The sequence below is a fragment of the Dreissena polymorpha genome, chromosome 1 (genome assembly GCF_020536995.1).
Source record: "Dreissena polymorpha isolate Duluth1 chromosome 1, UMN_Dpol_1.0, whole genome shotgun sequence".
Classification (NCBI taxonomy): Eukaryota; Metazoa; Mollusca; class Bivalvia; order Myida; family Dreissenidae; genus Dreissena; species Dreissena polymorpha.
Window position 1 is genome coordinate 168803838 of NC_068355.1, and position 22306 is coordinate 168826143.

The following is a 22306-nucleotide window of genomic DNA, read 5'->3' on the forward strand; positions in this document are numbered from 1 at the left end:
TAAACGGTTAAAAAACACAAATTTTTATTTTTATTAATTTATGTTTGAACTACCTTCCAACCATCAGACCCAAACATCCCCATCCCCCCCCCCCGATTTTTTTTTCGCATTTTTGGAAAATAATGTAATAAATGTCCTCACCCCCACACTATAACCCCCTCTTCACTCCACCCCTCCCTCCTTTGTGATTGAAACTGAAAGTCCCTTCACCTTTAAAACGAAAATAGATGAGCGGTCTGCACCCGCAAGGCGGTGCTCTTGTTAATGAAAGTGATAGTGAGCCATTGTCATATCCAATGTTAACATCATCAATATAAAGCATTTAATGGCAAACTTCAATACATGTCAAAATATGTGAATAGGCCCCTTTAAAACATAATTTTAATCGCACAATGCATAATCTATTATCTTATTGTAGAAAATGGTAATATCTGTTTTGGCAGGTGGTTAACATTTAAAATGAATGCTCAAGCCAGTTAGCTTTGCAGTATTTTCACATTACATAAAAGACATACTGCAGTCAAAGTTGTACGGGTGTATCTTACAAAACAAACATGGCTGTAATGATTAATTGCTTAAAAATACAGTGACCTAAAAAAATGGCAATACGACTAATACTTAAATTTATTTATTAATAACAAAAAATCGGCCACTTAATGTTAAGCTTTTTTCAGATATAAGATATATATGGCAGATTCTCTTATGTTATATTGCAATTTTAAGGGAAAAACTCATTTTGAAACACAAATACATAAACATACAAATGAAAAAGTGTAAATGTTGTGTACAGTGAATTATAATGGATGGGTTTTATGGTTATTGTCATCTTTTTTGTTTTAGCTATTTATGGTCATGATACAGATTGCTTTCCCTCATATTTAATGAGTACTTTTATATTTTAATTTTGAAGGTTAAACTCTTGCCCCAAGGCAGAATTTACGTTGAACAGAAGATCCTAAGGAATGTGTGCGCATCGGCTGCCAAAAATGGAGCAAAAGGGAGATGTTACCTCATGATGTATGGACTTTTAGACAAGGTACCCTGCACAAGTTTGCCTTCTTACCTTGCTGAAGAAGTTCATCTGATCCATTTATTTCCTCTTGCACTGTACCTTAAAGCAAGAATTATTATTAAAATATAAATTCATCATATGTCATCATTATAAAAGCTTACTATACTCAAATTACTACATTTAATATAAAGAAGTGAAACTTTTTAAGTTCACTATTTAAACCCAACTGTTCACACATAGACTATTGAACATTGTAATTGATTTTCTTTTAAATATCGACTTATGACTGTGATTTTTTTAGAAAGACACAGATCAATTTACTTTAACTGTTTGGCAACAAATAAAGTCTGACAATGTTTATATATTTAACCTTCAATAATGAAATATTAATAACTTTATAATGTTAAACTCATTTCAGCAAAAGTTGCTCGTGTTGAAGTTTTGTTATCGTCGACAGCTCTTTGTCAGTTATTGTTCTTCAGGAATCGTACCAGGTCATCATTTACCTTGTTGACACTCTAGAGGACACATTCTTTTTTCAAATCTTGATGAAATTTGGTAAGACCATTTGTTACTATCTGTACTTGGTTGAAACTGGGCCATGTGATGTTGAAACAAGGTCACTCTATAAGTACTTTATAAAACATAAAAAATAATTTCTCGGCATATTTTATGTTGAAACTTTGCTGAGATATCATTCGAAAAAAAGTGTTTAGCTATAGGAAGATTAGACTTGAAATGTAGCTTCTAGAGTTTAAAGAAGCTTTTTCTTCAATTATACTCAGTGTCCTTTTTTTAACTCATGTTACACAATGTCAAACTTGTCAAGATCATTTGGACAAATGGTGTAATCAAGTTTCATGAAAATTGGAAATAAATGTAACCTCTAGAGTGTTCATTATGTAATTTACTGTTACCGGTATTCACAGTTTATTCTCACTTGTGTTTTTTTTTTGGTTTAAAACCATTGTCACTAAAATCAAAAAGATCAAAGAGTTATGGCTCATGTTATGGATGTTGTTTTTCTGAAAGGTTTTAGGTTTACTTTATCTACACAAGTTTAAATTAGGACAAAGGCACTTTGCAATCGTCTTTGGAGATACAACTCTGACCCTGTAAAATGTTAAACGAAGGCTAGAATTTGTGAAATCAAGCTTGTGATTGCAGATGTGTCACTCCATTTATAAATCGCATTGTTAAACACAAAACACGAGTGCTTCAGATATCAATTTCAATTATTATCTTTGAAAAGACAAAAAATGCTAGCGAAAGATTACAAAAAAGACAATTTTATGTAATTGAACAAAGTTTAATAAAAAAAACTAAATATTGCTCAACTTGCATCGCGTGCATCTTTTGTCTGTCGTAAATCAATTATTGAATAAACTTTATTGCATAAACTTTATATAGAGTTTATACAATTTATTATGGTACATCTTGCAATGTTTTCACGTACATATCGAATAATATAATTTAACTATATGGTCCCTGTTTATGTGTACTGAGCAATTTTAGTCTGTTTATGTGTCCCACTTTTTTAAATAAGACATTAATTGTCACGCACTCGTTTAATCTGAATAAATGTAACACATATGTTTGATAGTTTTCGGTAAATGCTTTTCCTTATATCACAACTCGATACTATTTCTCTAGTTCTTGTTCTCACCATGCAAATAAATTAAGAAGCATTTAATGATAGGTTTTCATTGTTTTTTCTATAATTCATATTTTTAATATCTTCAAAGCAATACTATGTTATTATCATAAGGCAGTAATTAATAGCCAATTCTGTCTTCCCCTGACGATTTATACTGACCGAGTAACTGGGCCTAAATATGTTTTTATGTGTCGGATAAAAGTAAATAAATACTTTCCAGCAGCGTTTATCCTTCATGCTATACTGCACAACAAAGAAAGAAATCTAGTTTTGTTTAAATAATAATTTAGCACTTTTTGAAATCAGTGCAGAATATTCTCAATTTTGCTTAGGTATTATTACGCATGCGTAAATTCCCGGCTATTCATTCGGGAATACTGTTGGGAAATTTCTTTTAAATTGTATTGGCTGTTGATTAAGGTCAACTCAGGTGTAAAGCTGTACAAACATCTCTATTTTGTCTGTAATACATCAATTCCTGTAAAGATGTCAAGTGTAGTTCAATAGAATAAGGGCGCATGCAACTCGAAAAACTGTTCATTTATTTTTAATTTGCTTTTTTACATGAACGCTGTTCAAACCCTAAAATGATCTCACGAACAAGCATGTACTGGCCAAAGTAATGCAGAAAGTGAATGGTTATTTACCCATGAAAGGTCGTGTGTAGGTAATATATATGGTTAACTGTGTAAATAAAACAGGGAATTTTCAGCCAATAAGCAATATGTGTTATTAATTAATGACATTCACGCATAGGGGATTGGCAGAGTATTGGTAAATCTAATTTATAAATTGACCTAGGGCCACACCATGAAATTCGTATTATTGTAAATACAAGATTGTATCAATGTAAAGAAGAACATTTTAAAGGCCATATTATTGGCTAATCTTCTTGAAAATATATTGGTCGTAACAATTTATATGCAATTGTATCTAAATAATATATCTGGCAAAGTTCTTTAATCAGTTATGTTGGGTAAAAACTAGACCAGTATTTCAAAAAATACCTGTGTAAAACATTTGATGTTATATTGTTTGCATAATCATCATTAAACTTTTGTTTCAATTATAACAGTCAACAACTGAAATAATTGCCAACCTTTACCAGTATTTGTTGTCAGAAAAAATGCTGTAGTTCCTTAATTATTAAAATACACGTCATCATGTGATTTTTTTTAATTAAAAGCATTTATTGAAATACTATAATGTCAACACTTTATAAAAATCTGCAATAATTTGGTACTGACCGAAAATTAAATTTTCGTAAATATCATGAACCTATTCAATGTACAAAAACGGTAAACCTTCCAATTTTCCCCAACAGACAGTTTTTTAATTCACCAATTAAAACAATGTGTTTTAACACTGTTTGTGATCTAGTTTAAAGTGCGTTACGATTTTGCATTTAAGATAAGGCAGAGTAAATCCTTTACAAACACTTTGCGTATCATTTTTAGCTCATCTATTTTTTGAAAAAAAAATCAGCTATTGTCATCACCTTGGCGTCGGCGTTTGCGTCGGCGTCGGCGTTGGCGTCCGGTTAAGTTTTGCGTTTAGGTCCACTTTTCTCAGAAAGTATCAATGCTATTGCATTCAAACTACTAACTATCATAAGCGGACTGTGCAGGCAAAGTAATGTAACTCTGACTGGCATTTTGACAGAATTATGTGCCCTTTTTATACTAAGAGAATTGAAAATTTGGTTAAGTTTTGTGTTTAGGTCCACTTTATTCATACAGTATCAAAGCTATTGCTTTCATACTTGCAACACTTATTAACTATCATAAGGGGACTGTGCAGGCAAAGTTATGTAACTTTGACTGGCATTTGGACGGAATTATGGGTCCTTTATACTTAGAAAATTTGGTTAAGTTTTGTGTTTAGGTCCACTTTACCCCTAAAGTATCATAGATATTGCTTTCATACTTGGAACACTAGCAAATTATCATAAGGGTACAGTGAAAGGACAAGTTGCATAACTCTGGTTGTCATTTTTACGGAATTATGGCCCTTTTTTGACTTAGTAACTTTGAATATATGGTTAAATTTTGTGTTTCGATCCACATTACTTCTTAACTATTAAGGCTATTGCTTTCAAACTTCAAATACTGTCATGCTATCATGAGGTTCCTGTACCTGGCAAGTTGAATTTTACCTTGACCTTTGAATGACCTTGACTCTCAAGGTCAAATTATTAAATATTGCTAAAAATTGCCATAACTTCTTTATTAATGATTAGATTTGATTGATACTTTGACAAAACTACTCTTACCTGACATACCACAATAGACTCCACCCAAACCATCGCCCGTGCCCTCCCCCCCGCCCGAATCACCCCCCCCCCCCGAATCCCCCCCTATTTTTTTTTAAGATCATCTTACAAATGACCACCACACCCTCACACTATACCCCCCACCCCACCCCCCCAATTTTTTTTTGGAAATTGTTAAAAATCACAAAGATTTATTTTTATTATTTTATGTTTGAAATACCGTCCAACCATTGCACCGTAGAATCCCCCCTCCCCCCACCCGAATCCCACCCTCCCCCCTAATTTTTTTTTTTTAAGATCATCTCACAAATGACCACCAAACCCTCACACTATACCCCCCCCCCACCCCACCCTCCCAAATTTCTGTTTTTTTTTGAAACGGTTAAAAACACAAATTTTTATTTTTATTAATTTATGTTTGAACTACCTTCCAACCATCAGACCCAAACATCCCCATCCCCCCCCCCGATTTTTTTTTCGCATTTTTGGAAAATAATGTAATAAATGTCCTCACCCCCACACTATAACCCCCTCTTCACTCCACCCCTCCCTCCTTTGTGATTAAAACTGAGAGTCCCTTCACCTTTAAAAAGAAAATAGATGAGCGGTCTGCACCCGCAAGGCGGTGCTCTTGTTAATGAAAGTGATAGTGAGCCATTTTCATATCCAATGTTAACATCATCAATATAAAGCATTTAATGGCAAACTTCAATACATGTCAAAATATGTGAATAGGCCCCTTTAAAACATAATTTTAATCGCACAATGCATAATCTATTATCTTATTGTAGAAAATGGTCATATCTGTTTTGGCAGGTGGTTAACATTTAAAATGAATGCTCAAGCCAGTTAGCTTTGCAGTATTTTCACATTACATAAAAGACATACTGCAGTCAAAGTTGTACGGGTGTATCTTACAAAACAAACATGGCTGTAATGATTAATTGCTTAAAAATACAGTGACCTAAAAAAAATGGCAATACGACTAATACTTAAATTTATTTATTAATAACAAAAAATCGGCCACTTAATGTTAAGCTTTTTTCAGATATAAGATATATATGGCAGATTCTCTTATGTTATATTGCAATTTTAAGGGAAAAACACATTTTGAAACACAAATACATAAACATACAAATGAAAAAGTGTAAATGTTGTGTACAGTGAATTATAATGGATGGGTTTTATGGTTATTGTCATCTTTTTTTTTTAGCTATTTATGGTCATGATACTAAACAGATTGCTTTCCCTCATATTTAATGAGTACTTTTATATTTTAATTTTGAAGGTTAAACTCTTGCCCCAAGGCAGAATTTACGTTGAACAGAAGATCCTAAGGAATGTGTGCGCATCGGCTGCCAAAAATGGAGCAAAAGGGAGATGTTACCTCATGATGTATGGACTTTTAGACAAGGTACCCTGCACAAGTTTGCCTTCTTACCTTGCTGAAGAAGTTCATCTGATCCATTTATTTCCTCTTGCACTGTACCTTAAAGCAAGAATTATTATTAAAAGATAAATTCATCATATGTCATCATTATAAAAGCTTACTATACACTTAAATTACTACATTTAATATAAAGAAGTGAAACTTTTTAAGTTCACTATTTAAACCCAACTGTTCACACTTAGACTATTGAACATTGTAATTGATTTTCTTTTAAATATCGACTTATGACTGTGATTTTTTTAGAAAGACACAGATCAATTTACTTAAACTGTTTGGCAACAAATAAAGTCTGACAATGTTTATATATTTAATCTTCAATAATGAAATATTAATAACTTTATAATGTTAAACTCATTTCAGCAAAAGTTGCTCGTGTTGAAGTTTTGTTATCGTCGACAGCTCTTTGTCAGTTATTGTTCTTCAGGAATCGTACCAGGTCATCATTTACCTTGTTGACACTCTAGAGGACACGTTCTTTTTTCAAATCTTGATGAAATTTGGTAAGACCATTTGTTACTATCTGTACTTGGTTGAAACTGGGCCATGTGATGTTGAAACAAGGTCACTCTATAAGTACTTTATAAAACATAAAAAATAATTTCTCGGCATATTTTATGTTGAAACTTTGCTGAGATATCATTCGAAAAAAAGTGTTTAGCTATAGGAAGATTAGACTTGAAATGTAGCTTCTAGAGTTTAAAGAAGCTTTTTCTTCAATTATACTCAGTGCCCTTTTTTTAACTCATGTTACACAATGTCAAACTTGTCAAGATCATTTGGACAAATGGTGTAATCAAGTTTCATGAAAATTGGAAATAAATGTAACCTCTAGAGTGTTCATTATGTAATTTACTGTTACCGGTATTCACAGTTTATTCTCACTTGTGTTTTTTGTTGGTTTAAAACCATTGTCACTAAAATCAAAAAGATCAAAGAGTTATGGCTCATGTTATGGATGTTGTTTTTTCTGAAAGGTTTTAGGTGTACTTTATCTACACAAGTTTAAATTAGGACTAAGGCACTTTGCAATCGTCTTTGGAGATACAACTCTGACCCTGTAAAATGTCAAACGAAGGCTAGAATTTGTGAATTCAAGCTTGTGATTGCAGATGTGTCACTCCATTTATAAATCACATTGTTAAACACAAAACACGAGTGCTTCAGATATCAATTTCAATTATTATCTTTGAAAAGACAAAAAATGCTAGCGAAAGATTACAAAAAAGACAATTTTATGTAATTGAACAAAGTTTAATAAAAAAAACTAAATATTGCTCAACTTGCATCGCGTGCATCTTTTGTCTGTCGTAAATCAATTATTGAATTAACTTTATTGCATAAACTTTATATAGAGTTTATACAATTTATTATGGTACATCTTGCAATGTTTTCACGTACATATCGAATAATATAATTTAACTATATGGTCCCTGTTTATGTGTACTGAGCAATTTTAGTCTGTTTATGTGTCCCACTTTTTTAAATAAGACATTAATTGTCACGCACTCGTTTAATCTAAATAAATGTAACACATATGTTTGATAGTTTTCGGTAAATGCTTTTCCTTATATCACAACTCGATACTATTTCTCTAGTTCTTGTTCGCACCATGCAAATAAATTAAGAAGCATTTAGTGATAGGTTTTCATTGTTTTTTCTATAATTCATATTTTTAATATCTTCAAAGCAATACTATGTTATTATCATAAGGCAGTAATTAATAGCCAATTCTGTCTTCCCCTGACGATTTATACTGACCGAGTAACTGGGCCTAAATATGTTTTTATGTGTCGGATAAAAGTAAATAAATACTTTCCAGCAGCGTTTATCCTTCATGCTATACTGCACAACAAAGAAAGAAATCTAGTTTTGTTTAAATAATAATTTAGCACATTTTGAAATCAGTGCAGAATATTCTCAATTTTGCTTAGGTTTTATTACGCATGCGTAAATTCCCGGCTTTTCATTCGGGAATACTGTTGGGAAATTTCTTTTAAATTTTATTGGCTGTTGATTAAGGTCAACTCAGGTGTAAAGCTGTACAAACATCTCTATTTTGTCTGTACTACATCAATTCCTGTAAAGATGTCAAGTGTAGTTCAATAGAATAAGGGCGCATGCAACTCGAAAAACTGTTCATTTAATTTAATTTGCTTTTTTACATGAACGCTGTTCAAACCCTAAAATGATCTAACGAACAAGCATGTACAGGCCAAAGTAATGCAGAAAGTGAATGGTTATTTACCCATGAAAGGTCGTGTGTAGGTAATATATATGGTTAACTGTGTAAATAAAACAGGGAATTTTCAGCCAATAAGCAATATGTGTTATTAATTAATGACATTCACGCATAGGGGATTGGCAGAGTATTGGTAAATCTAATTTATAAATTGACCTAGGGCCACACCATGAAATTCGTATTATTGTAAATACAAGATTGTATCAATGTAAAGAAGAACATTTTAAAGGCCATATTATTGGCTAATCTTCTTGAAAATATATTGGTCGTAACAATTTATAGGCAATTGTATCTAAATAATATATCTGGCAAAGTTCTTTTATCAGTTATGTTGGGTAAAAACTAGACCAGTATATCAAAAAATACCTGTGTAAAACATTTGATGTTATATTGTTCGCATAATCATCATTAAACTTTTGTTTCAATTATAACAGTCAACAACTGAAATAATTGCCAACCTTTACCAGTATTTGTTGTCAGAAAAAATGCTGTAGTTCCTTAATTATTAAAATACACGTCATCATGTGATTTTTTTTAATTAAAAGCATTTATTGAAATACTATAATGTCAACACTTTATAAAAATCTGCAATAATTTGGTACTGACCGAAAATTAAATTTTCGTCAATATCATGAACCTATTCAATGTACAAAAACGGTAAACCTTCCAATTTTCCCCAACAGACAGTTTTTTAATTCACCAATTAAAAACAATGTGTTTTAACACTGTTTGTGATCTAGTTTAAAGTGCGTTACGATTTTGCATTTAAGATAAGGCAGAGTAAATCCTTTACAAACACTTTGCGTGTCATTTTTAGCTCATCTATTTTTTTTTTTTTAAATATCAGCTATTGTCATCACCTTGGCGTCGGCGTTTGCGTCGGCGTCGGCGTTGGCGTCCGGTTAAGTTTTGCGTTTAGGTCCACTTTTCTCAGAAAGTATCAATGCTATTGCATTCCAACTACTAACTATCATAAGCGGACTGTGCAGGCAAAGTAATGTAACTCTGACTGGCATTTTGACAGAATTATGTGCCCTTTTTATACTAAGAGAATTGAAAATTTGGTTAAGTTTTGTGTTTAGGTCCACTTTATTCATACAGTATCAAAGCTATTGCTTTCATACTTGCAACACTTATTAACTATCATAAGGGGACTGTGCAGGCAAAGTTATGTAACTTTGACTGGCATTTGGACGGAATTATGGGTCCTTTATACTTAGAAAATTTGGTTAAGTTTTGTGTTTAGGTCCACTTTACCCCTAAAGTATCATAGATATTGCTTTCATACTTGGAACACTAGCAAATTATCATAAGGGTACAGTAAAAGGACAAGTTGCATAACTCTGGTTGTCATTTTTACGGAATTATGGCCCTTTTTTGACTTAGTAACTTTGAATATATGGTTAAATTTTGTGTTTCGATCCACATTACTTCTTAACTATTAAGGCTATAGCTTTCAAACTTCAAATACTGTCATGCTATCATGAGGTTCCTGTACCTGGCAAGTTGAATTTTACCTTGACCTTTGAATGACCTTGACTCTCAAGGTCAAATTATTAAATATTGCTAAAAATTGCCATAACTTCTTTATTAATGATTAGATTTGATTGATACTTTGACAAAACTACTCTTACCTGACATACCACAATAGACTCCACCCAAACCATCGCCCGTGCCCTCCCCCCCCCCCCGAATCACCCCCCCCCGAATCCCCCCCTTTTTTTAAGATCATCTTACAAATGACCACCACACCCTCACACTATACCCCCCCACCCCACCCCCCCCAAATTTTTTTTTTGGAAATTGTTAAAAAACACAAAGATTTATTTTTATTATTTTATGTTTGAAATACCGTCCAACCATTGCACCGTAGAATCCCCCCTCCCCCCACCCGAATCCCACCCTCCCCCCTAATTATTTTTTTTTAAGATCATCTCACAAATGACCACCAAACCCTCACACTATACCCCCCCCCATCCAACCCTCCCAAATTACTGTTTTTTTTTGAAACGGTTAAAAAACACAAATTTTTATTTTTATTAACTTATGTTTGAACTACCTTCCAACCATCAGACCCAAACATCCCCATCCCCCCCCCCCCCGATTTTTTTTTTCCGCATTTTTTGAAAATAATGTAATAAATGTCCTCACCCCGCCACTATAACCCCCTCTTCACTCCACCCCTCCCTCCTTTGTGATTGAAACTGAGAGTCCCTTCACCTTTAAAAAAAAAATAGATGAGCGGTCTGCACCCGCAAGGCGGTGCTCTTGTTAATGAAAGTGATAGTGAGCCATTTTCATATCCAATGTTAACATCATCAATATAAAGCATTTAATGGCAAACTTCAATACATGTCAAAATATGTGAATAGGCCCCTTTAAAACATAACTTTAATCGCACAATGCATAATCTATTATCTTATTGTAGAAAATGGTAATATCTGTTTTGGCAGGTGGTTAACATTTAAAAGGAATGCTCAAGCCAGTTAGCTTTGCAGTATTTTCACATTACATAAAAGACATACTGCAGTCAAAGTTGTACGGGTGTATCTTACAAAACAAGCATGGCTGTAATGATTAATTGCTTAAAAATACAGTGACCTAAAAAAATGGCAATACGACTTATACTTAAATTTATTTATTAATAACAAAAAATCGGCCACTTAATGTTAAGCTTTTTTCAGATATAAGATATATATGGCAGATTCTCTTATGTTATATTGCAATTTTAAGGGAAAAACACATTTTGAAACACAAATACATAAACATACAAATGAAAAAGTGTAAATGTTGTGTACAGTGAATTATAATGGATGGGTTTTATGGTTATTGTCATCTTATTTTTTTTAGCTATTTATGGTCATGATACTAAACAGATTGCTTTCCCTCATATTTAATGAGTACTTTTATATTTTAATTTTGAAGGTTAAACTCTTGCCCCAATGCAGAATTTACGTTGAACAGAAGATCCTAAGGAATGTGTGCGCATCGGCTGCCAAAAATGGAGCAAAAGGGAGATGTTACCTCATGATGTATGGACTTTTAGACAAGGTACCCTGCACAAGTTTGCCTTCTTACCTTGCTGAAGAAGTTCATCTGATCCATTTATTTCCTCTTGTACTGTACCTTAAAGCAAGAATTATTATTAAAAGATAAATTCATCATATGTCATCATTATAAAAGCTTACTATACTCAAATTACTACATTTAATATAAAGAAGTGAAACTTTTCAAGTTCACTATTTAAACCCAACTGTTCACACTTAGACTATTGAACATTGTAATTGATTTTCTTTTAAATATCGACTTATGACTGTGATTTTTTTAGAAAGACACAGATCAATTAACTTAAACTGTTTGGCAACAAATAAAGTCTGATCATGTTTATATATTTTACCTTCAAAAATTAAAAATTAATAACTTTATAATGTTAAACTCATTTGAGCAAAAGTTGCTTGTGTTGAATTTTTCTTATCGCCGACAGCTCTTTGTGAGTTATTGTTCTTCAGGAATCGTACCAGGTCATCATTCACCTTGTTGACATTCTAGGGGACACATTCTTTTTTCAAATCTTGATGAAATTTGGTAAGACCATTTGTTACAAAACTATCTGTACTTGGTTGAAACTGGGCCATGTGATGTTGAAACAAGGTCACTCTATAAGTACTTTATAAAACATAAACAATAATTTCTCGGCATATTTTATGTTGAAACTTAGCTGAGATATCATTCGAAAAAAAGTGTTTAGCTATAGGAAGATTAGACTTGAAATGAAGCTTCTAGAGTTTAAAGAAGCTTTTTCTTCAATTATACTCAGTGCCCTTTTTTAACTCATGTTACACAATGTCAAACTTGTCAAGATCATTTGGACAAATGGTGTAATCAAGTTTCATGAAAATAGGAAATGAATGTAACCTCTAGAGTGTTCATTATGTAACTTACTATTATTCACAGTTTATTCTCACTTGTGGTTTTTGTTGGTTTAAAATCATTGTCACTAAAATCAAAAAGATCAAAGAGTTATGGCTCATGTTATGGATGTTGTTTTTTCAAAAAGGTTTTAGGTGTACTTTATCTACACAAGTTTAAATTAGGACAAACGCACTGTGCAATCGTCTTTGGAGATACAACTCTGACCCTGTAAAAAGTCAAACGAAGGCTAGAATTTGTGAAATCAAGATTGCAGATGTGTCACTCCATTTATAAATCACATTGTTAAGCACAAAACACGAGCGCTTCAGATATCAATTTCAATCATTATCTTTGAAAAGACAAAAATGCTAGCAAAAGATTACAAAAAAGACAATGATATATAATTGGACAAAGTTTATTAAAAGAAAACTAAATATTGCTCAACTTGCATCGCGTGTATCTTTTGTCTGTCGTAAATCAATTATTGAATTAACTTTATTGCATAAACTTTATATAGAGTTTATACGATTTACTATGGTACATCTCGCAATGTTTTCACGTACATATCGAATAATATTATTTAACTACATGTATATGGTCCCTGTTTATGTGTACTAAGCAATTCTAGTCTGTTTATGTGTCCCTTTTTTAAATAAGACATTATTTGTCACGCACTTGTTGAATCTGAATGAATGTCACACATGTGTTTGATAATTTTCGGTAAATGCTTTTCCTTGTATCACAACTCGATACTATTTCTCTAGTTCTTGTTCTCACCATGCAAATAAATTAAGACGCATTTAATGATAGGTTTTCTTCTTTTTTTTCTATAATTCATATTTTTAATATCTTCAAAGCAATACTGTGTTATTATTATAAGGCAGTAATTTATAGCCAATTCTGTCTTCCCATGACGATTTACTGACCGAGTAACTGGGCCTAAATATGTTTTTATGTGTCGGATAAAAGTAAATAAAAACTTTCCAGCAGCGTTTATCCTTCATGCTATACTGCACAACAAAGAAATAAATCTAGTTTTGTTTACATAATAATTAAAAACTTTTTGAAATCAGTTCAGAATATTCTCAATTTTGCTTAGTTAGGTATTTTTACGCATGCCTAAATACCCGGCTATTCATTCGGGAATACTATTGGTAAATTTCTTTTAAATTTTATTGGCTGTTGATTTAGGTCAACTCAGGTGTAAAGCTGTACATACATCTCTATTTTGTCTGTAATACATCAATTCCTGTAAAGATGTCCAGTGTAGTTCAATAGAATAAGGGCGCATGCAACTCCAAAAACTGTTCATTTAATTTTAATTTGCTTTTTTACATGAACGCTGTTCAAGCCCTAAAATAATCTAACGAACAAGCATGTACTGGCCAAAGTAATGCAGAAAGTGAATGGTTATTTACCCATGAAAGGTCGTGTGTAGGTAATATAAATGGTTAACTGTGTAAATTAAACAGGGAATTTTAAGCCAATAAGCAATTGGTGTAATTAATTAATGACATTCACGCAAAGGGGATTTGCAGAGTATTGGTAAATCTAATTTATAAATTGACCTAGGGCCACACCATGAAATTCGTATTATTGCAAATACAAGATTGTATCAATGTAAAGAAGATAAGGTTAGTTTGTTTCACATACAAATAGTTTTATCTCGGCATAAAAAGCTTTTGTGTTTTAATTGTTCGATTCTGGGACATGTCCGTTTTTAACATTTTACATCATGAACATTTTAAAGGCCATATTATTGGCTAATCTTCTTGAAAATATATTGGTCGTAACAATTTATATGCAATTGTATCTGGCAAAGTTCTTTAATCAGTCATGTGGCGCAAAAACTTGGCCATTATTTCAACAAATACCTGTGTAAAACATTTGATGTTATATTGTTTGCATAATCATCATGAAACTTTTGTTTCAATTATAACAGTCAAAAACTGAAATTATTGCTAACCTTTACCAGTATTTGTTGTCAGAAAAAATGCTGTAGTTGCTTAATTATTAAAATGCACGTCATCATGTTTTTTTTATATTAAAAGCATTTATTGAAATACTATAATGTCAACACTTTATAAAAATCTGCAATAATTTGGTACTGACCGAAAATTAAATTTTCTTTAATATCATGAACCTATTCAATGTACAAAAACGGTTAACCTTCCAATTTTTCCCAACGGACAGTTTTTAATTCACCAATTAAAAACAATGTATTTTAACACTGTTTGTGATCTAGTTTAAAGTGTGTTACGATTTTGCATTAAAAATAAGGCAGAGTAAATCCTTTGCAAACACTTTGCGTGTCATTTTTAATGAAAGTGATAGTGAGCCATTCTTTGCACTTTGAAAGCCAAGTGTTGAAATTCTGTGCAGGTATTTTTTGCAAATATCTGGAAAATCATTGCTAAAAAACAAATGCCTTGTTCTATGTGTACAAACCAACACATATCAAAGTGTGTTTGATAACTTATTCTGATTTTAAATATGTAATACAATTTTTCTTATACTTACCTGTACAGTTTCCGGAGCTGGTGCTTTTGCCACACTTTGGGCAGAAATTGGCGTCATCATCAGTTTTTACCCCACAATGATTACAAAACATTCTGAAAGAAGTACATTCAAATTACTTAGTATCATAATACATATATTAAAAAAACATTTTCAACGCTTATTCGACTGTGAAATAAAGATACAAAAATTCCTTTATAAATTTTTTAATTAAAAACAAAGGTTTAAGTATTGCGGTGTCCTTTTTTGGAATGGAGTGCACGTAAATAAAACCATATAATAGTGTTCGAAGATACACGTTTTACTAAGTGTGATCACATCATATGTGTCTCCACGTGGCTTTAAAAAAATCTTGTCGTGACTCATTTGATACTTGATTAAGACGCAGTTTTCTTTCCACACATTCAAATAACACGGTTACATCCGCGTCATGCGAAAATTGGTCTTATGGCATATGCTGCCAGCGTTATTCAAGTAGTACCCTCTTAAGAATGCATATTTTGCGAATGCCCAGGCTTGACTGGAGCTACCTGGGCAGCATATTGCATTAGCCCATTTTCGCATGACGCGGGTCTTTAAAAATTTCATTGCATGTTGTAAATTGAATTCAATAGTATGTCATAAACAACAATTTAGTATGCATAAAATATTATTAAATGTATTGTCCTAGGTGGTAATGAAAAGGTCAAAGTCCAGACAGACTCATATGACATGAAAAAAAAAGAACAAACACAATATAGGTTGTTAAAAATGGCATTTAATATAAAATGCCGTAAAGATGATAAATATGAAAGATTCGTTAGTGAATGAAATAACATGTGGTAAAAACGTCACGCCACAAAGGGGATTTTATGTAGATTTCAGAACAGGACATCATCAACAAAATTATCATATTGCCGTGGTATGTTTCTTCTATTTATTTTTATGCGGATAAATTCTTAAAACTTGCAAGATTTCTTTTTCCTTTTAAATTCAAATTCAACTTGCAATCATGCTTAGCCTGTATCACAACACATGCTATATTATAAGCACTCAAATTGCTTTGCTTTTCAATGTATCAAATCACTTAAAGACCAACCTCCAAAGTATGTAAATTTGTATAAGATTTTATGACCATTTTTACGAAAGCATGTAATGTATATGTCGTCATTTTACTATGTTTTTAAATCTAAAGATTCATATTGCAATAAAAATGGTACAGCAAATTACCTGGGGCATATGTTAGCACAATTTTCTTTGATATCATTAATTTCACTGATTAAATGCTCACATTCCTTTGCTAACACCAATGCATTCTTTGTAAAAAATATATTTTTAAAAACTTCCTCTAAAATTCTGTATTTTTCTCTTAAATCACCTGAGTCTTTTGTAAAATAGTGTGGTTATACCTTTTGAGACCATATCAAACTATTTTTTATCTTTAGAAAAATAAGTGAATAGGGTGAAAATGGTTTTGTAATTGAATCTTATATTACTTTTTGTCATAAAGTTGGCAAAGTGACTCAGTTTAATGAAAACATTGTTTTGTCAGTTGCGGATCATTGTCACGTACATCTATGGAAAGCAAAGTGTAACATAATGAGGGTTTGAATTAAATACTTCTAACTTTTAATTACTAAATTTCTATAAAGATTTAACATTGAATTATTCAATTTAATTTAAATATAAAATGAAAACAGCTTACATGTTTGCGAGTGTCCTTGTCTTACTTTAAAGTAGTATTTTCCTTAAGTCAGAGGTGTTTATGCTCTGTCTAAATCTTATCTTGGCTATGGCATTCAACATTTACTTCTTTATACAGCATAGTGAGTGTGCTATTTTCTGCCAATCAGGTTTCATCAAACAAGATAAAGACGAGGTAAAGTAGTCATCAACTGCTCAGCTCAACTGAGCACAACATGCCGATGATGATATTTTATTTGTGAATGTTGTCCCTATCCTTAGGTAGATGGATAGATGGATGGATGGATGAATGGATAGAAGAATTGATGGATGAATGTATGGAATTTAGGTGTTTGGATGGATGGATGGATGGATGGATGGATCAATCGATCGATCGATCGATGGTCCTTAAGGGGATTTTTTAAAGTAAGTTTCACAAAACATGGTATAATAATGAATGCAAACCATTTTCTACAATAAGATAATAGTTTATGCATTGTGCGATTAAAATTATGTTTTAAAGGGGCCTATTCACAGATTTTGACATGTTTTGAAGTTTGCCATTAAATGCTTTATATTGATGATGTTAACATTGGATATAAAAAGCTCCAGTAAAAAATCAAGAATAAAATTAAAAAAAGAAAAAAGGTAACCCTCAGCAGGGTCGAACCACTGACCCCTGGAGTCCTGGAGTAAAAAGTCTCCTTCTTAGACCACTCGGCTATCCTTCCAAATACAATGTTAGGTGTATCTTATACTTGATTAAATCAATCCTCGTAGTTTCACAAAAAATAACGACAACAACAGAACTCTCCAAATTATTAATTCGTTTCGCGTTACACCGCTTTATAATTTTTGGGTTTTTAAATCGTCAAAAGATGCATATAATGACTATTTTAGAGCATGGTAAATGTACAGTATAACCGTTTCCTCACAAATATCATAACTAAAACGAAAATTTGCGAATCTGACACAAATTTGTTAATTTACCCAAACGTGAAAATGCCCCTTTAGTATGGGCCTGTTTATGTGGACTTTTGTATGGTAACATATTGACTTCATTATTATGAGTATTCTAAATATCAATAGGCTGGACAGGGTCATTTACACAGAATGATAGTGCAGTTTGTTGATGCGTTGTGTACTGTCTTTTCTGCGTACGGTTATTGTTACATGAGTTTGAAACCCTTAACTGCTTGGTGGATTTTCACGAAATCTCATAATAATGATCCTGAGAAAACCGTTTTTCAAAGTTGTTAAACTCCTTCCAGTCCGCTACATATGTTTGTCATCATAGATAAAAATGGATTTTAAAAGTGAACATCTTTATCATTTAAACCGCAAGGTTCAGAGGTTTAATATTTGGTATGTAACATATGCCCAACGGGTCACATAATTTATATAGACTTACAGTGAATCACTTAAGAGATCTTCCTTTCTGGAACCGCAAGTATACAGGGCTTCATATTGGTTTGTAAGATTGCCTATTGGTCCTCAACAACGATTGTATAAATCATGCCATTGGGCCCATATTTTATATCCATGTACACTACGTTATATAATAAATAACTTTTTTAAATCTTCTCTGAAATCATGAGGCTCAGAGATTACATGTTTTTGAGCGTAATATCATATATGGGATAGATAGTTTATCCAAATCAAGCCGTGTGGTTCAAACTGGCGACGCCCCATGGGTAACCTGATTTACCATATAGACTTACATAGTTCATTACATGAAAAATAATAAATATATGTCATCTTTGGTTTCAAAATTTTACAAATATATAAATGGGTTCTTCTTAAAAACTAGAGTTCTAATGAGATATTTGCTGTTATTTTGTGAGTAGGTAGCTTACATTCAGATGTTGGGTAATAAGTTATTTAAATGTAAATAAACAAACGGAAAAATCTAATTTCTTGGCAAGGTAATTTGTATGCCCCCCTTCGAAGAAGAGGGGGTATATTGCTTTGCTCATGTCGGTCTGTCGGTCTGTCTGTCGGTCCGTCCACCAGGTGGTTGTCAGACGATAACTCTAGAACGCTTGGGCCTAGGATCATGAAACTTCATAGGTACATTGATCATGACTCGCAGATGACCCCTATTGATTTTGTGGTCACTAGGTCAAAGGTCAAGGTGACCGGAAATAGTAAAATGGTTTTTGAAGGATAACTCAAGAACACATACGCCTAGGATCATGAAACTTCATGGGTAGATTGATCATGACCTGCAGATGACCCCTATTGATTTTGAGGTCACTAGGTCAAAGGTCACGGTGACCCGAAATAGTAAAATGGTTTCCGGATGATAACTCAAGAGCGCATACGCCTAGGATCATGAAACTTCATGGGTAGATTGATCATGATTCGCAGATGACCCCTATTGATTTTGAGGTCACTAGGTCAAAGGTGAAGGTCACGGTAAGAAATAGTAAAATGGTTTTCGGATGATATCTCAAGAACGCATATGCCTAGGATCATGAAACTTCATCGGTAGATTGATCATGACTTGCAGATGACCCCTATTGATTTTGAGGTCACCAGGTCAAAGGTCAAGGTCACGATGACCCGAAATAGTAAAATGATTTTCGGATAATAACTCAAGAACGCTTTTGCCTAGGATCATGACACTTCATAGGTACATTGATTGTGACCCGCAGATGACCCCTATTGATTTTCAGGTCACTAGGTCAAAGGTCAAGGTCACAGTAACAAAGAACATATTCACACAATGGCTGTCACTACAACGGAGGGCCCATATGGGGGGCATGCATGTTTTACAAACAGCCCTTGTTCTGGTTTTAATTTATACATATTCAGCTTTACAGATACTATATTACTACCATTCAATTTGAAGTGTGACGTTTTGGTAATTATATCAGCTTAGGATTTGTATGGTGATTTCCGCGGAGTTCTTTTTGAAATACCCGTTAACTCTGCCATGTTCTTCTTGAATGATTGGAGCTTTTATGAGTACATTCGTTTACCGACCCTGGGTTTCATATAGCTGAGTGTTTGATTATTGCAAGTGTCCCGTATAATAATATTGTGAAAGTAAGTCATTGAGAATATGTGAAAGATTGATAACAATGCTCACAGGGATCGAAATCAAAATAATACACATCTAGGAATTCAACCCAATGAAAACTGTTACATATGTATCCTTAATATGAGAGGTATAAGAAGTAAAAAACGGTTTTTATACATATTTTGTGTTGAAAAGTCCCACTAGCGATACTAAGTGTGTGTATTATTATGTCTGTATTTAAAGATTTGTCACTAAGTTATGCATGTAACTTTCCCAGAGTCAACGTACTTTGGCCCACTGTGACTCTTTTGTGATCACACCTCTTCAATTTCTTTAAATTTCAAGTATTTACAATAGGTTTATTGGTACCTCAGTACGTATACTTTTCCATTTGTTTGTGAACAACTACGTAAATGGTATTGACAATATTACAAAATCACAAACATATTATATTGATGTATAGTATTTTTACGGAAGTTCAAGAATCATACCTCCTTTCAGTCTATTAAGACACAACTAAACGTTGCAACACATGTTTTTTTAAATGTATTTGAAATACAAGAATCTACTATCATAGGTATGTTGTCTGTATATCAAGCTGATATTATCAGCAGCTAATTGCTACCTAGAATTATCCAGTGATGATTGAATCACTTGGTCACCTATCACTCACAAGATGCGATTGACACATTTGAGGACACTTCATCCAAGGTCAGTAAATTTAAATAATATATTGTTTACATCTATTGATTAAAATATGTTTAGCTTTGAAAAATATGGTTTTGTTTTCGCAAATAGCACCATACGAGACCTTGTATGAAAAGTAACGTAACAATCCTTACTGCGAGTTCATGAAAATTGAGTCGTAACGTTATTACGAAGTTTAACACTAGGTTTCATATTTTGGGGTCAGCTTGTCATTTGTTTACTGCAAATCAATGAAGCGATTGAATATCCATGCACAACATTAAATGCTGACTTGGCTAATAGCTTGCAACCTTTATCTGAATATCGCATGTTATAGAAAAGGACACCTTGATTTTATCAACCCGCGTTTAATAATTAAATATCTTAAACACAGATACTATTTGAATTATCTTATGTTTAGGTCACCTCGTCACATAAATGATCGCATGTTGTAAAATCACCTGATATGCATATACAGGTTAAATGCTCGGACGTCAACAACACGTGTTTGGGGTTTTATCCGTTTTTATCTTGATAAAGTCTATTGACGAGTGTTTACATCATTTATTTATCTCAAACTTAGATAGTTGCAATATTGATTGCCATTTTTTCAGCCAAGTTACATATTCAATATAAAGCAATCTTCGGACTTTGAGTTTTCATACTCTGCATTGATTGTAGGGCGTATGTAAACAGTACCAATTTCAATAAAGTGCCAGTAAATGTCTTAATAAGATCATATGTTAAATCAAACCATAGTAAAACACCCAACGATCCTTAAACAATATGTGTGAATAAAGAAAGTTCATATACATTATAAGGAGAGAAGTTCTGAATAGCCCTGCTAGTATTACAAACTCAATTTAAAGTCAGTAAACAAGATTGATCACAAATAACTTGGAGTCAATAAATATAAGTATTCAAGTAATGATGTTGCATCTCTAGATTTACAATAAACTTAATTATTAATAATCTTGAAGTTCAAACTAGTCTTTATGACAAAGGTGATGATTGTGGTTTATATTGTGTTATTTTTATTTTTTGGAAGGTACTGTCCAACAATTGATACAAATAAATCCATAATAAGCGCACCCCTAGGTGTAAAATAGTTTTCATTTTAAATGCTATATATACTTATTTATTGTACATGCTTTAACACAGCTGTTTATGTGTGCCATACATGTGTGTGTATTGTCTTTATATTTTAACTTAATTGTGATATATACGTACATATGTGGTTCACAATTATTGTGCAAATTGCGACAATTTTGATACAAATGTACAATATTTAACATCTTAATGTCAAAGAAGAAAAAATTGAATCTTTTAAACATTCTTAACAACAAAGCAACCTGAATAATGTTTGTTTTCATTAGTCTTTGATTGCAAATACCTTGATTTTCAATAAAAATTGTATGCACAATTATGCAGCCGCTTTTGAAAAAATGGCCACCGTGTTATTATTATTTTTGGTGGCTAACGGGTTTTTTGGAAAGAGCACATATCAAGGTACATTCATGGAATATTTGGTGCTTGCTTACAAGTTTGCATGATTTTGCTGATAAATGAACCTAAATCCCTTAGCTATTAAAAAACAATCTTAATAGTAAAATATTTTTAAATATATAAGTTATATACAATGCAACATTATATATACAATGCAACATTATCTTTTGTAAAAAAAATAATCAAAGTTTTTTGTTTCAGTAAATAAGAAGAAAGAAAGAGTACTCACCTTATAATAATTCTACTGGTACACTAATTTTAATTGAAATTTAATCTCGAATCCGACATTGATATCTATATTCTGATTGTGCGCTTTGCCTCTGAGGGCACTGAAACTTATTAATGATAAAGATTTGTTAAGGCAATT

General features: G+C 32.4%; 1 long non-coding RNA gene across 1 annotated transcript in view; it reads right to left on the reverse strand.

Annotated features, from left to right (window-relative positions):
- Positions 1-22306, reverse strand: part of LOC127860349 (uncharacterized) — a 37071-nt gene extending 14765 nt beyond the window's left edge. The window contains exons 1-3 of the long non-coding RNA XR_008039721.1: positions 22169-22306; positions 15063-15154; positions 11709-11756 (exon numbers count right to left, since the gene is read on the reverse strand). This is a non-coding gene — a long non-coding RNA (uncharacterized LOC127860349). The remainder of the gene's footprint in view (positions 1-11708; positions 11757-15062; positions 15155-22168) is intronic.